This window comes from Saccopteryx bilineata, chromosome 2 (assembly GCF_036850765.1).
Source record: "Saccopteryx bilineata isolate mSacBil1 chromosome 2, mSacBil1_pri_phased_curated, whole genome shotgun sequence".
NCBI lineage: Eukaryota > Metazoa > Chordata > Mammalia > Chiroptera > Emballonuridae > Saccopteryx > Saccopteryx bilineata.
Genome location: NC_089491.1, coordinates 85409932 through 85425091, shown reverse-complemented (window position 1 = coordinate 85425091; position 15160 = coordinate 85409932). Strand labels below are relative to the sequence as shown.

General features: G+C 41.1%; 1 protein-coding gene across 10 annotated transcripts in view; it reads left to right on the top strand.

Annotated features, from left to right (window-relative positions):
* The window catches only part of ELAVL2 (ELAV like RNA binding protein 2), a 165727-nt gene that overhangs the window by 15584 nt on the left and 134983 nt on the right, over positions 1–15160 (top strand). For 8 of the 10 annotated variants that reach the window (XM_066257366.1, XM_066257365.1, XM_066257362.1 and 5 more), the window contains exon 1: positions 9957–10470. The exons of 1 other annotated variant lie outside the window; for it this stretch is intronic. The gene's annotated coding sequence lies outside the window, so the exon portion shown is untranslated. Of the gene's footprint in view, positions 1–9956; positions 10471–13427; positions 13506–15160 lie in introns of those variants that run through there. One more of the 10 variants, XM_066257358.1, reaches the window with a different exon arrangement.

Below are 15160 nucleotides of genomic sequence, written 5' to 3'. Positions count from 1 at the left end.
GGAGATTGAAAGTGATTTCTTTCAAGGCCATAGAGGAATAGTAACTTAGAAAATCTTGCCTTAGAGTTAATACAGAACTGTAAAAAGGATATATGTGTATATGCAAAATTGAATGATAAAAGTGTATTTTGGCATAAAGTCAAAATGTTTTAATTTGATTAGACATTGATAGCATATATTTGACTCAACTTGATTTCAGTAAGTAATTAACTTAATTATAACCAATACTTCATGCCAAACACTAAAATTTTGAGCCTAACTAAAGTAACAATGGTCATTATTAATGCCAAACTGAGTAACATACTGCAGAAAGACTGACATTCAGGAAACCTGTTCTCTAATTCTATTAATCTTACAAATGTTACCTAAATTCCTAATGCCTCTGTTATGCTCCTGAAAATGAGAAATCATTTATGTTCTCCCTTATCTCCTGGGTTACAATGATAAATATGTAAAAGTGCATTGAGTTTTTTGTGATAAAAGGTACTATAAAAATCTAAGATGTTTTTATTATTATATCAATCAAATAGGATCTCAGACTAAGTTGCCTGTTGAAGACCCACATTTTTTATGAGCGAGCCATGAAATTGTATTGGGAAATATATTGAAGCCACATAACAGGGCAGACAGAAAATTTTATGCCTTCTGCGGCCTTTTAGACTTGGTTACAATTAGAAATGTGAGAAAATATTTGTCATAGAATTTATCAGGTAGGATGTTAACAAGAGAAAATGAAAATATTTAAGAGATAGCATATGAAAGCAGAAAATCTAATTCTGGCTCCATCAAATAAGTGGCTAAGTCATCATTTTTGTTTTCATAATCGTAGTTACCATGTATCTACTGCTTCTTCAATGCCAAGAAGTTTGATTATTTTATACTCACAATTACATTTAAATTATAGTGATTCTAAATTAAGCAATATCACCATTTTATATATCAGAAAATCAAGGCTTATAAGTGATAAAGTAACTTGTCTAAGGTCTCTGATGGAGTCAGGTTCAAATCTGGATGAAGCTGAAGTAAAAATCCAAGCTCCTAACAATTTACAAAACTGTAGCTCCAAGTACAGTAATATTCTAGTTTCTATTTAAAGGACTAATTTCTGACAAGCTATATTACTAAAAAATTTATAAAGAGATATTGTACAAAATTTTAGAAAAATAAGTAATGACAACAAAGTCCAGACACATTGTAAAGATGTTTTATACAACATTAGAGTTGAACCTCCCATATATATATATATATATATTTTTTTGTATTTTTCTGAAGCTGGAAACGGGGAGAGACAGTCAGACAGACTCCCGCATGCGCCCGAACGGGATCCACCCGGCACACCCACCAGGGGGCGATGATCTGCCCCTCCGGGGGCGTCGTTCTGCCGCGACCAGAGCCACTCCAGCGCCTGGGGCAGAGGCCAAGGAGCCATCCCCAGCGCCCGGGCCATCTTTGCTCCAATGGAGCCTTGGCTGCGGGAGGGGAAGAGAGAGACAGAAAGGAAGGAGAGGGGGAGGGGTGGAGAAGCAGATGGGCGCTTCTCCTGTGTGCCCTGGCCGGGAATCGAACCCAGGACTTCTGCGCGCCAGGCCGACGCTCTACCACTGAGCCAACTGGCCAGGGCCCTCCCATATTCTTTTACTAGGATTTCCTAAAAAGTAATCTGATCTCCTTTAGTCATTTAGCTTCTAATCTAATTGTGTTACTCTGCCAATGAATGATAGGCACTGAAAAGATACTTGAATCAAACTGAAATCAATTTTTTGTCAAAGATCAGGAATAAATATTTAGAAATAGGCACTGGTTATACATCCCTGATTTGACTATCACCTGAAGATAAATGTTATATCTGAAAGGACACAATGAGTAGTCTGAATTTTTTTTTTGTAATAGAATTATAGTCAGTTTCAAACAAAAACAATTTTCAGATATTTCCAAAGCTTCCAATATTTTTGCCTTTATATATCCCAGTGAGACTTTTTGCCTTAAAAATCTACTATCCCATTTCCAAAAGAACTTAATAATGGGGAATCCTGTTAAAAATAAAATTTACATTTTTGGTTTTTTTTAACATTTATTTTTAATCATTCACAATGAATTGCTATACCTTTAGAAATCAAATGTATCAGTTGTGACAAGAATTAGACAGGAGTGGTTTTCAGAATAAATTCATGCTAAAAATATTTTTCTGCTCAATAATGAAATTTTATTTTTAAAATTCTTTTAGTTTTGAGATGTTATAATTTCAGTTTATAAACTTTTTCTCACATTTTATATCTAGAAGAATATATGGTATCTTTTAATCCTTATGCAAATTCTCATTTTTAAAAAGTCCTATTTTGATAAAGTAATTTAAGCTGTCCATTGCATGCAGATTTTCAATTTGATTAAGGAAACAAAAATAAAATACCTAATTTAAAAACTCATTACAGCTTGCAGTTCAAATTTGAGTATTTGTAACAAGCAGAAAAGTATCTGATTATTTGAAGATAAAAGGATAATAAAGCATAATTGGCTACAATTCACTAAAATAATACTTTTCAAATGCTTATATAGTAGCCATTATTTAAACCAGTATGAAAACATTATGGAAAGTGGTGGTATAAAAGGGAAAAGTTAATATAAAAATAAATTTCTCTTTATTTTAATAAATATTTAAACCCAATATCCAAAATAGTATTTAATTATCTAATCAATATAAAATTTGAGATATTTTAATTTTTTCATTTTAAATCTTTGTGTATTTTGTGCATACATCTTATCTCAATTAAGATTAGCCACATTTCAACTGCTCAACAACCACCTGTGGCTAGTAACTACTATAAGGTTCTTTTTGATAAATTGTTTTTAATTGAATTTTTATTGGGGTGACACTGGTTAACATAATTATACAGCTTTCAGTTGCCCATTTCTACAACATATTTCTAAACACCAAAACTTCTCTGTTGTTCAAGCATACAGCACTCATTCATCAGTACACTTGAATTAAAAAAAAAAACCTGCTCTCTGTGTTACAAGATATGAAAGGTTTTTGCATAAAGTATTCAACATAAATGTGTTTGAGACATTCTGACTTATATTTGTTTACCTCCCTATGAGTAATCACATGACAACTTCAAAATTTAAACAAATTGTTTTTTAATAGATCTCTATAGTTTAATAACTACTGAAACATAGACTAACATCTTAATTTTTTTTCTCATTACCTTTCCTGCCAAATTCATTTTGAATTCTTTCTCATCCCATTGTGATATGAGCAGCCTTTATATTGTCAATTAAGTTCACCCTGACTTCGATCAAAGTTTGAAGGTTAAACAAAGTAAAAACATTGATTTTCCAAAGTTGCATTAACTATGTGTTATCTGAGGGTACCTTTTTAAGAAATGTTGCCAGAACTTAAAATATAAATGCTGTTGTGGAAAATGCCATGCCTCCTCTCATAATTATGCACTTCAGAAGTGCATATCAGTGAATCTGCATCTACTCAACTAGACACAGAACAGGTACAGTGCAAAGTCATTAGTGAATCAAGACAAGGTCACTGACTATATTCTGATCATTGTACATTTAAAACTTTTGTGAAACATTTATTCAAAGAATTTTATGCCTCATTATCATAAAAGCCTACAGAAGAGTATAATATAAAGTGTGCTCCAAGAACCAGGTGGTATCAAAATACACACGTGAAATTTTTTGTTTCTTGTATTAGTCTATAGAAATTACCTGGGTAAAGGATGAGGGGGTAATATAATCCTTTAAGTAGCCAAGTAGATTTTTTTTTTTTTGGTTAACAACTTCTTAGGCTACCCTAAAATCACCCTGAAATCTCTCTGGTGGCTCTATCACTTCAACAAAAGGGTCAAGTTAACCTTAAATTGATGGTAACTCCTCTGTATCTGGTTGATCTGATTCTCTTACAACAAAAAGAAAATTTTAGAGTCCATTTGGAATCTGTTTCTAATACTATATATAGTCAGAGGGCTTCCTCTAGCCCATGCTCTGATAAAGATAGAATTCTATTTTCTATCAAATTGTTTAAATTGTTCCTTAATCTCTGTAACACCAAACTGCACGCAACTTAATACTTTTCAAATTGTTTATGCATCGTAGCTATGACTAGGACTCATGACCAAAATTCTGTGTTCCTATGCTACTCCTTCTCACAGCTTCTGCTCCTCAAGTCATTTTTAAACCGGTGGGCTTTTTCTCTTACCGCTCCACACACCCCCTTTAAAAAATATCCCATTCCAGGCGCCCCCTCTCTGCCTTTGGAAAGCATTTTAATGACAGTTTACTTTAGCGGTCTATCAGCAGACTGCTGCCTCTGCCACCTGAATTTCAATTTCTTAATTTACAACCCAGATAAAACAGAATGGAGCAGGATCTGGGATGCTCTCTACATTGGGTTGGCCTTATCAAGCGTGAAGTTTGGCGCATTGCAAACCTATTCAAGTGATTATCTGTTGAGGACCTCTCGAGCCATCTCCATCTCTGCAGCGGGCTGATAAGGCAGCTGTTTCTCTAGCCGCTGTGTCTCCCCGGGCCTCAGTCTTCTTCTGATACAAACTCCGCCTTTGTCGCCGTGCCCCGGTGCTGTCACTTGTTCTATGGGGCAAGGGTTTGATCTAAACACACGTGGAGGGGTGGAGTGTGAGTGTGTGAGAGATCATAGGAGGGAGGGAAAAGAAAGGGGACAAGGGAAAGGTTAGAGACCGGAGGGAGGTGGGGGTAGGGCTAGTTGCCGAGCACAGTTGATAGCTCTGATTGACTGGTTGCTCAGCCCGGCTTTATTATTTCAAATTAGACGTTCATCGCACACAAGTGGAAACATAAATCTTCAATATAAGAAAGAGCCTCCGAACATCGGAAACAGAAAAACCGTTTCTTCCCAGGTCCCGGTAAAGGGGTCAGCGAAATGACTGATTGCCACCAGCTGAGACAGATGGTTTCCTTTAACTTTGGAAACGGCTATTTTTAATTACTTGTATTAATTTTACATGAGATGTATAGACTCCAGCAGGAAGCTTAGAGAAGGTTATTAGCATTCCTGAAAGAAACGGACACAAAGCTCTGATTTGCCCTTTCTCACCTCCACTTTTTTTTTTCTTTCTTTCTTTTTTAACCTCACCTGGTCGCCTATACCTCTCTTTGCATGCTCAGGAAAGACGTGAGTTTATCTGACTAAAAGTTGCTGCGGAGTAAAAGAGGAAAGGAAAATAAATCCGAGGAGGTTTTTCGGATCGTTTACAGAAACGATCGTTGGTCCAAAGCTGCAAACATATTTTCTGAGACACTCATGGGCACGTGCAACAGATCTTAATCTGAATCTCAGCAGGCTAATCCCCGAAAGGAGAATGAACTTCATAAAAATTTTGCCCGGGGAGGGAGAAGGTGTGTGTGTGTGTGTTGGGGGAGGGGGACAATCTAGTCTGGTAGCGAATATTTACCGTGACACTAGATTACAATTATTATTTTTAACATTTAAATAGAAAAATACATGGGTCTTTAAATGTAAACAGTAACCTCAGGATTTAGGGGGGAATTCTCTCCGAGTCTGCTTTTTTAAGTCTTCTCTCAATCAAGAGTTTAAAGACAAAATGTAAAGAGAAAGTAAAGTATTTGTGTGATCCTGATCACTGCCGCCCCTGGCACTGTTCCTAATGCAAAGTGTTTTCAATATAAAGGGTCTTTTACAAAATAGTCTCAGAGGTCACTCACCTTAGTATAAAAGGCTTTGCCCCTTTTGCCTGGAGGTGGTGGGAGCCAGGAGAAGAATTGGGGGAGGGGACCAGGGGTGAACGGGTAGGCGTTTTTGTTGCAATTCTCGATGTTAATTTCGAGGATTAAAAACTCTAGAGTAGCTTCAGAAGACTTCTGGATGACTACTTGAATTTGCATTTATTTTGCCTGACCACTCTGATTCAGGGAGGCTCACCAGGACAAGGGAGAGTATAAAAAAGAGGACTGTGGAGGGTGCGCAGCAAGTTCGGAGCTCTTACCCTCCTGGCGGTTGGTCACGATGGCCGAGTCCTGGAAAAAGACAGCCTAATTCAAAACAAACGTGTTTCTATGAAGTAGGACAGCCTTGTCCTTAAAGTCTGTGGAATTAAACGTTCCCAAGAATTGCAGTTTTCCCATCTCCAGGGAGGGACAGGAAACACTCGCATGCTTTGCAAACCTTTGTTTCAGGATCGCCTAGTCTCTGTCCATGGTGCTAATTCCAGCCTTATTTTCTTGCCTGGTTGTCATGTTCTAAATTCACGTTGCTGCCAACTTTTTCTGTTTTCTAAACTGTGGAGGAAAGTTGACATACTTCTTTAAGAATAATAAATAAAAGCGTAATCATTAAGATATATACTATCTATATTTCTCACACAGGCACTAAACTCACATTTCCAACATTATGAGCCACAGACCCCAACAAACAGCCCAACATACTAACACAGAGACTAATATCTTAATTCAACTGAGAGGGTATAATGTTTGGAACCATCGCCCGCTGTAAGCGAAACATTGTAAACCCATTTAAATAGATTCTATATTTTATTTACTTTATTTAAAAAGTTACAATAGTGGTTTACAGTGCCTCCTCTCACTAATGTAAGGGGGTTATTTATCTTCAAAGACATTACCCCAAATACCTTATTATGTGAATGACTGTACCTTTAAAAAGAACTTTTAGAAATTAAAATTTATTTTAAATTTAAATACATTTTTATAAATTTTTAAAAATTTATATAAACATTTAAATTTTATATAAAGAATTGAATTTATACTTTTTCAGCTTTGAGAATCATTCTTTTGGCAACGTTCTCCACATCAAACTTTTTCTCCAATCTCTGACTCTCTAGATATCCACCTTCTCTGCTGCAGTTTAAAATTATGCCAAAGCCTTTGAAGATATATCAGAATTAACACGACAATCATAACTGAAATGTCTTTTAAATGCTTGTCTAATGCAAGTTGTGATGCTGTGGATAATTCTTTACATAGCTACGAATCAAGAGGTGTTGATTACAATTGCTTAATGTTGAGTACGATGTCTACACACAGCCTTTATTAATTGCAAAATAGAATGTCAGTATTTCAGGCTATAACAACATACATTTCAAAGTGAAAGCTATATCCTGATTGCATTTGTTTTAAAGTAGCTGTACTCAGTTTTCATTTTTAAAAGTTGAAAAAATATTGAGTGATGGACACACAACACAATCAACAGTTCAAATACTATGGAAATGTTTATGTGCAACCTATGTACTCTTATTCAGTAATGCCACCTCATTAAATTTAAATTTTTAATAAAAAAGGTGACTTAAAATTTTTTTAGAGTTGAAAAAACATGTTACCTATGGTATATTTATTCAATTAATAGTTTTTATTTTTATTTATTGATTTTAGAGAGAGAGAGAGGAAGGTGGGAGAGAGGGAGGGAGGCAGGGAGAGAGAGAGACAGGAACATCGACCTGCTCCTATATGTGCCCTGACCAGGGACTGAACCAGCATCCTCTGTGCTTCACGATGAACCTCTAGCCAACTGAGCTATCTGTCCAGGTCAAAAGTTTTTAGTTTTATTGAGGAAGTAAACTAGTGTTTTAAGTATTCTCAATTTCTTAAATAATTTAACTCCATTTTACCTACAGAGAGAAAAACAACACATTAAAAATGACAATATTTTTGAAAAATATTTGCTCCTCTGCACAAACTAATAAAAGTAATAGACACTAAAGCCATAGGATTTAGCATTTTGCATTTGAAAAGACAGTTTTACCATTTTCTATGTAATTTCTTTAACTACATAACATACATGCTAGATTTTCATTACTCCACACCACACCCAGCTTTCCATATACACCCTACCCCAATCCTTTTGGGAAATATACAACTGTAATCTACAAAATATTTCTTGTGGATACAAACATGCACCAAAAATATATATATTAGTTTCCACCCAGTTAGAACACACTTATGTAACTGTAAGGTTATGGTAAAGATTTTCCTCAAAGTGCTAAGACACAGGAAACTAATTCAATATTAACTTAAGAGCATGGTAAGGAGAAAAGGCAAGTCACTTCACAGATAAGTGAAGTGTTATAGTTTTACCCAAATTGTATTCCTCTATATTGAGCTGAGAGTGAGGGGATGGGTTAAAAGAGGATGACAACAAACCCAATCTTCCAACTGTTTATTCATACAGTGATTAATCTATTATAGATGGTGCAGTCTTTCTTTTCCCTTTATTTGTCCTTTCCTCAGCTTATTGACTGCATTTCTTCAAATTGCTTTTCATGAGTTTCACCCAGGTCTATAAAATAGTTTTAAGTTGAAATTAGAAAAACAAGCCTGATGCTATATAAAAATTGGGGGCAGGGATTAGAGCATAATAATTATAAACGCTAATTGGAAGATAATAGAGATTCAGGCCTTCTTTTCCAACTTCCAGTTATTATCATACAAAGTAATACAACTCAGACATACTACACAGCCTCTTTAGAAGATAAACAGGTCTCTTCTTTGCCATTAATCATTTATCAACACTCAAGGACACTTTCAGGAAATGGATTTACTTCACCCCTCATTTTCTAGTCATTCTGTTTTGTGACTGTCTGTCCCTCTTCCCTCCATCCCATTCCACCCTTCTGCAATCTCTAATTCTTACCTGTGACTTCACTTTCCAGCATTCTGAAAGATAGTGACTAGTAGTAAATAAACAGGTAAAGGAATTCTTTAAAAAGGCTTGAGCTCCTAGAGACGATATGTTACATTGAGTAAAAAACATCAGTAATGGTCAAGTGGAGCTTTCCGTCAATATTGAAAGGAGAAATTCAAGATGGAAAAGAACCTAGGTCAAGTGAATTTTGTCTGTACTTTAACACCAATTGATACTGAGGACCACACTTTCACTTAGAGGAAATAATAAATACCACGAATAAAACTGTCTTTCAGCCTCCTGAATGTAATTAAAAAATGGGGTTTAATAAAGTAGTCTTCATCTATAAAGCAGACGTGTTGAAAGCACTTGGTCTTCTGGTTAAACTTTCTAAATCCCCAGAGGAAGAACCCGGATAAAGGCTTGAGTATCTTACTGTCAGCAATACATGTGTGGTCCAAGAAGTGTACTGCCAGCAAATGCTGAGGAGTGCCTTGTTCTAATTTTACATACAGCTGCTCTTTTGAGAGTCATCATACACCTTAACCTGAAGGACCTTAGCTCAGTACCTCTTTTTCTGGACAGGATGTTTATCCTACACTTTTCTATGCTAACATTAAGTGAAAGCTAATTCAAATAGTGCAGTTTGATTTAAAAGCATCTCTGACTTCATCCTTATCCTAAAAGGATGATTTAAGAAATAAAATAAACAAGAGAGCTGTAATATGCATATCTTAAAATAGAAAAAGACATAAAAATGAACTAATATCTAACACCGAATACTGGAACACAAATCGAAAAAAGCATGCGGGCAAGTAATGGATGTACCTTCATCCCTTTCACTCAGATCAAAGAGAGAGAACTCTCAATGACTCATACATACCGGACAGAGTTTAACGCTATAAAGAAAGGTGCCATAGATGAGGCAGTGATGGCAAAGAAAATAAGTCTTTTCAGAAGCAGAAAAATTTAGGAGGAGAGAAGATCGTGCCATATCCCAAACTCTGATAGTACAGTTCCAACCCTCCCACGTTGCTCTCTCCCCAGCTCTTTTTGCTTCTTGCATTTCCCTTCGCCGCCAGTGTTAAGTGTGCACCGCCCGGCACAACTTACCTTGAAACGGGACTCCATTGAGCTCTCCAGAGTGACACAAGCTCCTGGCCAATCATATTACAGAGCCTCGCCTGGGCTGCCTCAACGGAAGCGTCTAAGCCAATCAGAATCCTGAGGAGATGAGCAAGTTGCGTTGTGGCGCTACTCGGCGTATACTTCCGCGCGTGCTGCCCGGGATAGGAGCCTGGCAGAGCAGCTGCACACACGGCAGTGCGGAGGCAGAGAAGGGGTTGGTGATAAGGTGCTATAAATCTGTGGTCCAGTCCACCTCCCTTTTCAGACGTCCTCCCCCGTTATTTCTGTTCTCAGTTAGAGATGCAGCAGCTTACTCCTGTAGCGACCTACTAAAAAGCAACAAGGAGAAAGACATCGTCTTTTGAAAAAACGTTCTTTCGTCTCTTTTCTTTGTTCCTTCGTTTGTTTTTCTTGCCCCTTTTTGTTTAGTTGAACGGCAATAGGAGGGTAGTCTCTCCGTCTTTTTAAACTCTTTTTTAAGTTTCCCCTCCCCTTTCATATTTTTTTTCCGCCATTTCTTTTAGCGTTGGACTTTGGGGTCGAGAGCATTTCTTTTGATTTGCTTCTTTTAAGCCGAGCACAGTTTAGGTTTCGTGCTGTCTTAAGAGAACTATCCAGCAGCTTCTTGCTCATCCTTATTGGGAGAACTGCACCGTTACTTTAAAAACACACATACACAAAAACCTTAAGGGAGAAAGGTAAGTTTCGGTTTGGTTTCTTTAATCATTAGTTTCAGCGATGCGCTGGCAAACCCAGAAAACCTGTAAGTGAGCGGAATACAGAATATGAAGTTAATTGCACATGTTTGTCTCATTTTTAAAGCTACTGGTTTGCTTTCTTAATTCTAGAGAGCTAGACTTAAAAGACGGTGGACGCATGCTTGACGTACTGAATATTTGCAAATGTCAGTGACAGAAACTTAAGTGGTAAATGTAGCTAGAGAAGAGCAGAGATATAATGGAAGTCTAGATGTTGAGTGAGCTTCGGGATTGAGGTTGGAAGTTCATTTCGTGGGAAGAAAGGGATAACTTGGGTTTTGGGGGATGCATGCCTCTACTTTTGCAAAGCAACGGAAGGACTGGAGAGGCTTTAGTGCCGTTAAGGATAATTAGAAGCCTGGACTTGCAGATTAGACCAGCCAAAACCCTAGACTTAATTGCATTAACCAGATAGCATGTGCTGGGGAGATGGGATTAGAAGATGTAATTTAGATGCTGTACCAGGCAGCTAGTTGTAGTTGACTGAAAAAAGTACATGCTGCCGTAGGGCTGGGACTGGGCTGGGGCTGGGGTGGGTAGAAGCTGTCAAAACTCGTCACTGCTGGGTGTGCAGGCTCTAATACATGGGCTCCAACTACCGTGATTTAGTTTTTAAAAGAAGAGAGCAAATCTAGGGCTAAATTCCGAAGCCTGTGCCGTATATGAGATTCCCTTTGTTCAGAAAAGAGTAAATAAGATCCTTGGAGCTGTGTCTGTGGAGTGGCGGCTGCCTGGGAGCCTCGCAGCGGTGGGCGTAGGGAAGTGTATTCCAAGCCCTGTCCTTGGTCCTACGCGGCTGACTTCGCCTTTGGGGAGAAGGGGAACCCCTCCGCAGCCGCGAGGCTTCGCAGCCACCCCAGGAGCCAGTTCAGCTACGTAGCTCTTACCCCCTTCCTTACCCCCACCCCCGCCCTTTCTCGAATAGCTATTGTTAAACTGACGCGAGGAGAAAGATGGTTGGGAACTAGTCGCTAGGAAGACACATGCTTCATTTTAACTTTTGCGATTTCCCAGGGTTTAGGACGAACGAGTTGGCTTTCTACCGCGAAAAAGAGAATCGGGATAGATGTGGGAAGAGGGATGGATGTTCGCTGGGTGGGGAGGGAAGAGAGAGGGTGGTGGCAGCAGTGAAGAAGGTGCTGCCTTTGCTTAAGAGAAGTTTAAATTATTGGCACGAGGGAGTGTGGGTAAGTGTGCGTGTGAGCGCCTGTGTGGTGCTTGAGAGGAAGAGAATGAAGAAAAGGTACAGAGCTGGCTGGGGTTGCTCTTTTTTCCGCTGCTCTCCACCCCACCCACCCTCCGAGTTCGAAAAGCCAACGCGCGACCAGCCTATTCCAGACTCGACTCTGCCATCTCCGGGGCGGTGGGGGCTGGGATGTCAAGGTGGCAGTGCCCACCACGGGAGCTCAGCGGCGAACGGGACCTCGCGTGGCCATTGTTACTTAATTTATGCCCAGCATGTTACTACTTACCCACCTATTTCATGTCTGTAAAGAATTAACATGAGAGCTATACAACTGTGGCAAATTGGAGGTTGGATATGTTCCCCCTTTTCTATTTTCAAGTATGGGTTAGCAAAACTGATGTAGAGACTGGGTATTTTCTCTGGTAATTACCAGCTGGCTTTATTGTGGTGAGAATGAGAGAAATAGTCAATCATTTAGTATTTACTCTTAACACTGCTGAGCCAGGATAGATGTCTCTGTACTTTCTCTCCAAAATGCAGGGGTTCTCTCCCCTCCCCTACTCACGTACAAACATTCCTGTTGGTGAAGATTCTAAACTTCAGCCCTTCCCCACACTTCTATTAATTATATTCATACTCATCCTCTGGATACTGGAAGTGGGAGATAAAGAAGTGGTCTATTTTTTAGGCCTACACTGCAATCTACAAAATGTAGGCTTAGAGTGGGTGGGGGGTACAGAGCAGACAACAGCAACCAAAAAAATTATTTCCCTAATTGGAAATTGGTTTTTAAAGGTCAGGGAAATGGTGTGCCTGTTTGCGGAATGGGAGGGTTGGAAATCTGTTTGGTCTCATAAGACTTCCTTGGTAAAATGGCTTCTTAAAATGGGACATTTCAAATATTTCTCAGCATCTGAACAAACATGTCTGCAAAACCCAAAAATGTTGAGTGGTTAAAAGTCTCCTTTTGGAAGATTTTTAAAAAATTAACTATCTCCCTTAATTATTGCTGCAATTCCCCGAGTCTCTTAAACCTGGCCCTCCTGGATTTCTTTTCTCTTTTTCAACCAAGTGCGTGGGACCCCACTTTATAAAGCTAACCTGTTCTGGAGCTCTCCACTAGAATGTAATGTTTGCAGGTAGGAGTATTTTGGAAGACTTGAGAAAATGGAGAGGTGTCTCATAACTTCAAGAAGTCAGCTTTAGGAAGTAGGGCATAGGGGGCATTCTAAGAGATTTAAGCTTGCACTAGCACATTTAGTAGGCCCATTTTTGCCTAATGTTTGAAAACATGCATTTTTAGCAATCCTGCCTGCCTGGGATGGGAATATTATAATACTCTTAGAGGGAGGTCAAAGGGGCGCAGGGACTTTGAGCAGTTTTCCCAGAGACCCCTACAAAGTCAACTAAGGTCATTTAATTGCAAATCGGATTTGGGGTAAAAACAGAAATGCTGATTTAGAATCAATTATCTATTTCTGATATGCTCAGTCTGGGTCCCCTAAATTGAGGGATGGTCTGTCTTCATTATTTGGTGGCTGAGCCCTCTACTTTAGTATGCTTGATATGACAAGAGGGCAATTTAGCCTCCCCAGTCCCCGCCCTGGTCCGCACCCCCCCTTTATCCCCAGCTCCGCCCGTCGCGTGGGGGCGGGGAGCGCTGGGCGCCCTTAGCGGACCTTGCTGCATTAAACCCGCATCATGCCCTTGAAGCTGTAACCTCGGTCACGTTCTTGCGGCGACTCAGTCGCCCACTGCTCAGTTCCTCTCTTACCTTCTGCGATTTCAGGTAGGTATGATAGGTGATATTTTTTAAATGTAGGTGTTTTTTTGGGGGGTGGGTGTTAAGATGAATGCCTTTGCAATAAAAACAAAGAGCCCAAACCACAGAACACGACAGGTGCTCTCGTAATTAAGCGGTTGAGCAGGTGTAAAAACGTGCTACCGCCTCGTGGCTTCGGGTTGGTTTTAACTCCCAGTCATGGGGCTAGTCTAAGGACAGGCACAGGTTTTTCTTGGGGAAAAACAATTGACCCAGGCGTGGGGGCGGGCCAAGGCAAGGAAGCAATGGGACGCCCCCTCGGTGAAGAGTTGGCTATTTCCGAGCTTCTGTGGTGGTAGGGGCATTGGAAGGATGCGGTGAATGGCAGGCGTATAGTCGAGTGTAGGATTTCCTATTTTGCTTTTAAAGCAGAATATAGCACCTCGCACAGGTATTTTGGGTTTATTTTAACGTCAGATTATATGTCGAGGCTGAGATGGACCGCTGGGGTTTAGCCGAGGGACAGGAGCCTTCAGCTGTAATGTAGTGGGAGGAAAAGAGCTTTTACCTCTGCCTGCAATATATGTGTGTGTATATATATGCATATATGTACGTATCGTATATTTGATACGCATATATATCAAAGTAACCGCCGCGAGAATCGCTCTGGTTTTCGGTTAGCACACGGAGCTTCGGGATTTACAAACTTGATACCATAATCGGCTGACACTGGGCGCGCGATGCTCTTAGCGCTGCCAGGGGAATCTGGTCAGAGAGTTTACTGGAAATCGGAAGCCAGGAGAGATGAAAACCCGCAACCCGGTGGCTGCGCGCCTTCCCCTAGGCACCAGATCGCGGGACAGCCAGGCAAGGCACGCGCTGGCGGCGGCCCCTGCGCCGAGAACTCGCCCCCGGCCCCGCCTCCTGGCAGTCTTCCAAGCAAGCCCCTCCTCCCCGCCCCACTACAAACAGCGGGAACGCGGCTCCGGGGCGCCACTGAGGTAGCTGCCGGCAGGGTGAGGAGGCCAGTTGCCGGTTCGGTGCGGGTGGGGCGGGGTCCGCCGGGTTTCAGTGTGCCTTCCCACCACCACAGGACTGGGGACTGGGACGTCGCCTCCGCCGCCGCCACCGCCTCTCCGCGGAAACCGCCCGGAGTGACTCCTCCGCGGCTGTGCGGACTACCGCGGCGCGAGTCGCAGCAGCTGCAGCTCCGAGTCGAGGCAGGCAAGTGCGGGGAGGCATGGGGGTGGGGGCTGGGAGGGCCGGCACGCCACGCCTTACCCCAGGTCTGTTTAGGACACCGAGGCGAAGGGTTGTGCGTGCTGTGGCGTGCCCTGAGGAGTCCGGCCTCGGCTGGAGGGCATCCCTTGTCCACGCTTTGGGCGGGAACGCTGGTGGGGGCTACGGAGGTTATGCATGTGAAGTTCCTAGAGCTCGGCTCCTTGCCGCGGGAGTACGGGGAACTGGGCGCCTCGGGAGGTGGCACCGCCCCTCCCGTGGACACGAGCTGGTTGGGGGCGGTGGAGCGGAGCGGCTGGTAGCGCCCGGTAGCGTGCATAGGCGTGGACGTGTCTGATACGGCCGCATGTAGCGCGAGAAGAACTGCGCCCAGACGCAGGTGAGTGTCTTGAGGGGCAGGGGAGGAAGGGAGGCTTTTGTAGAAAGAAGGCAGGATTCTTGTG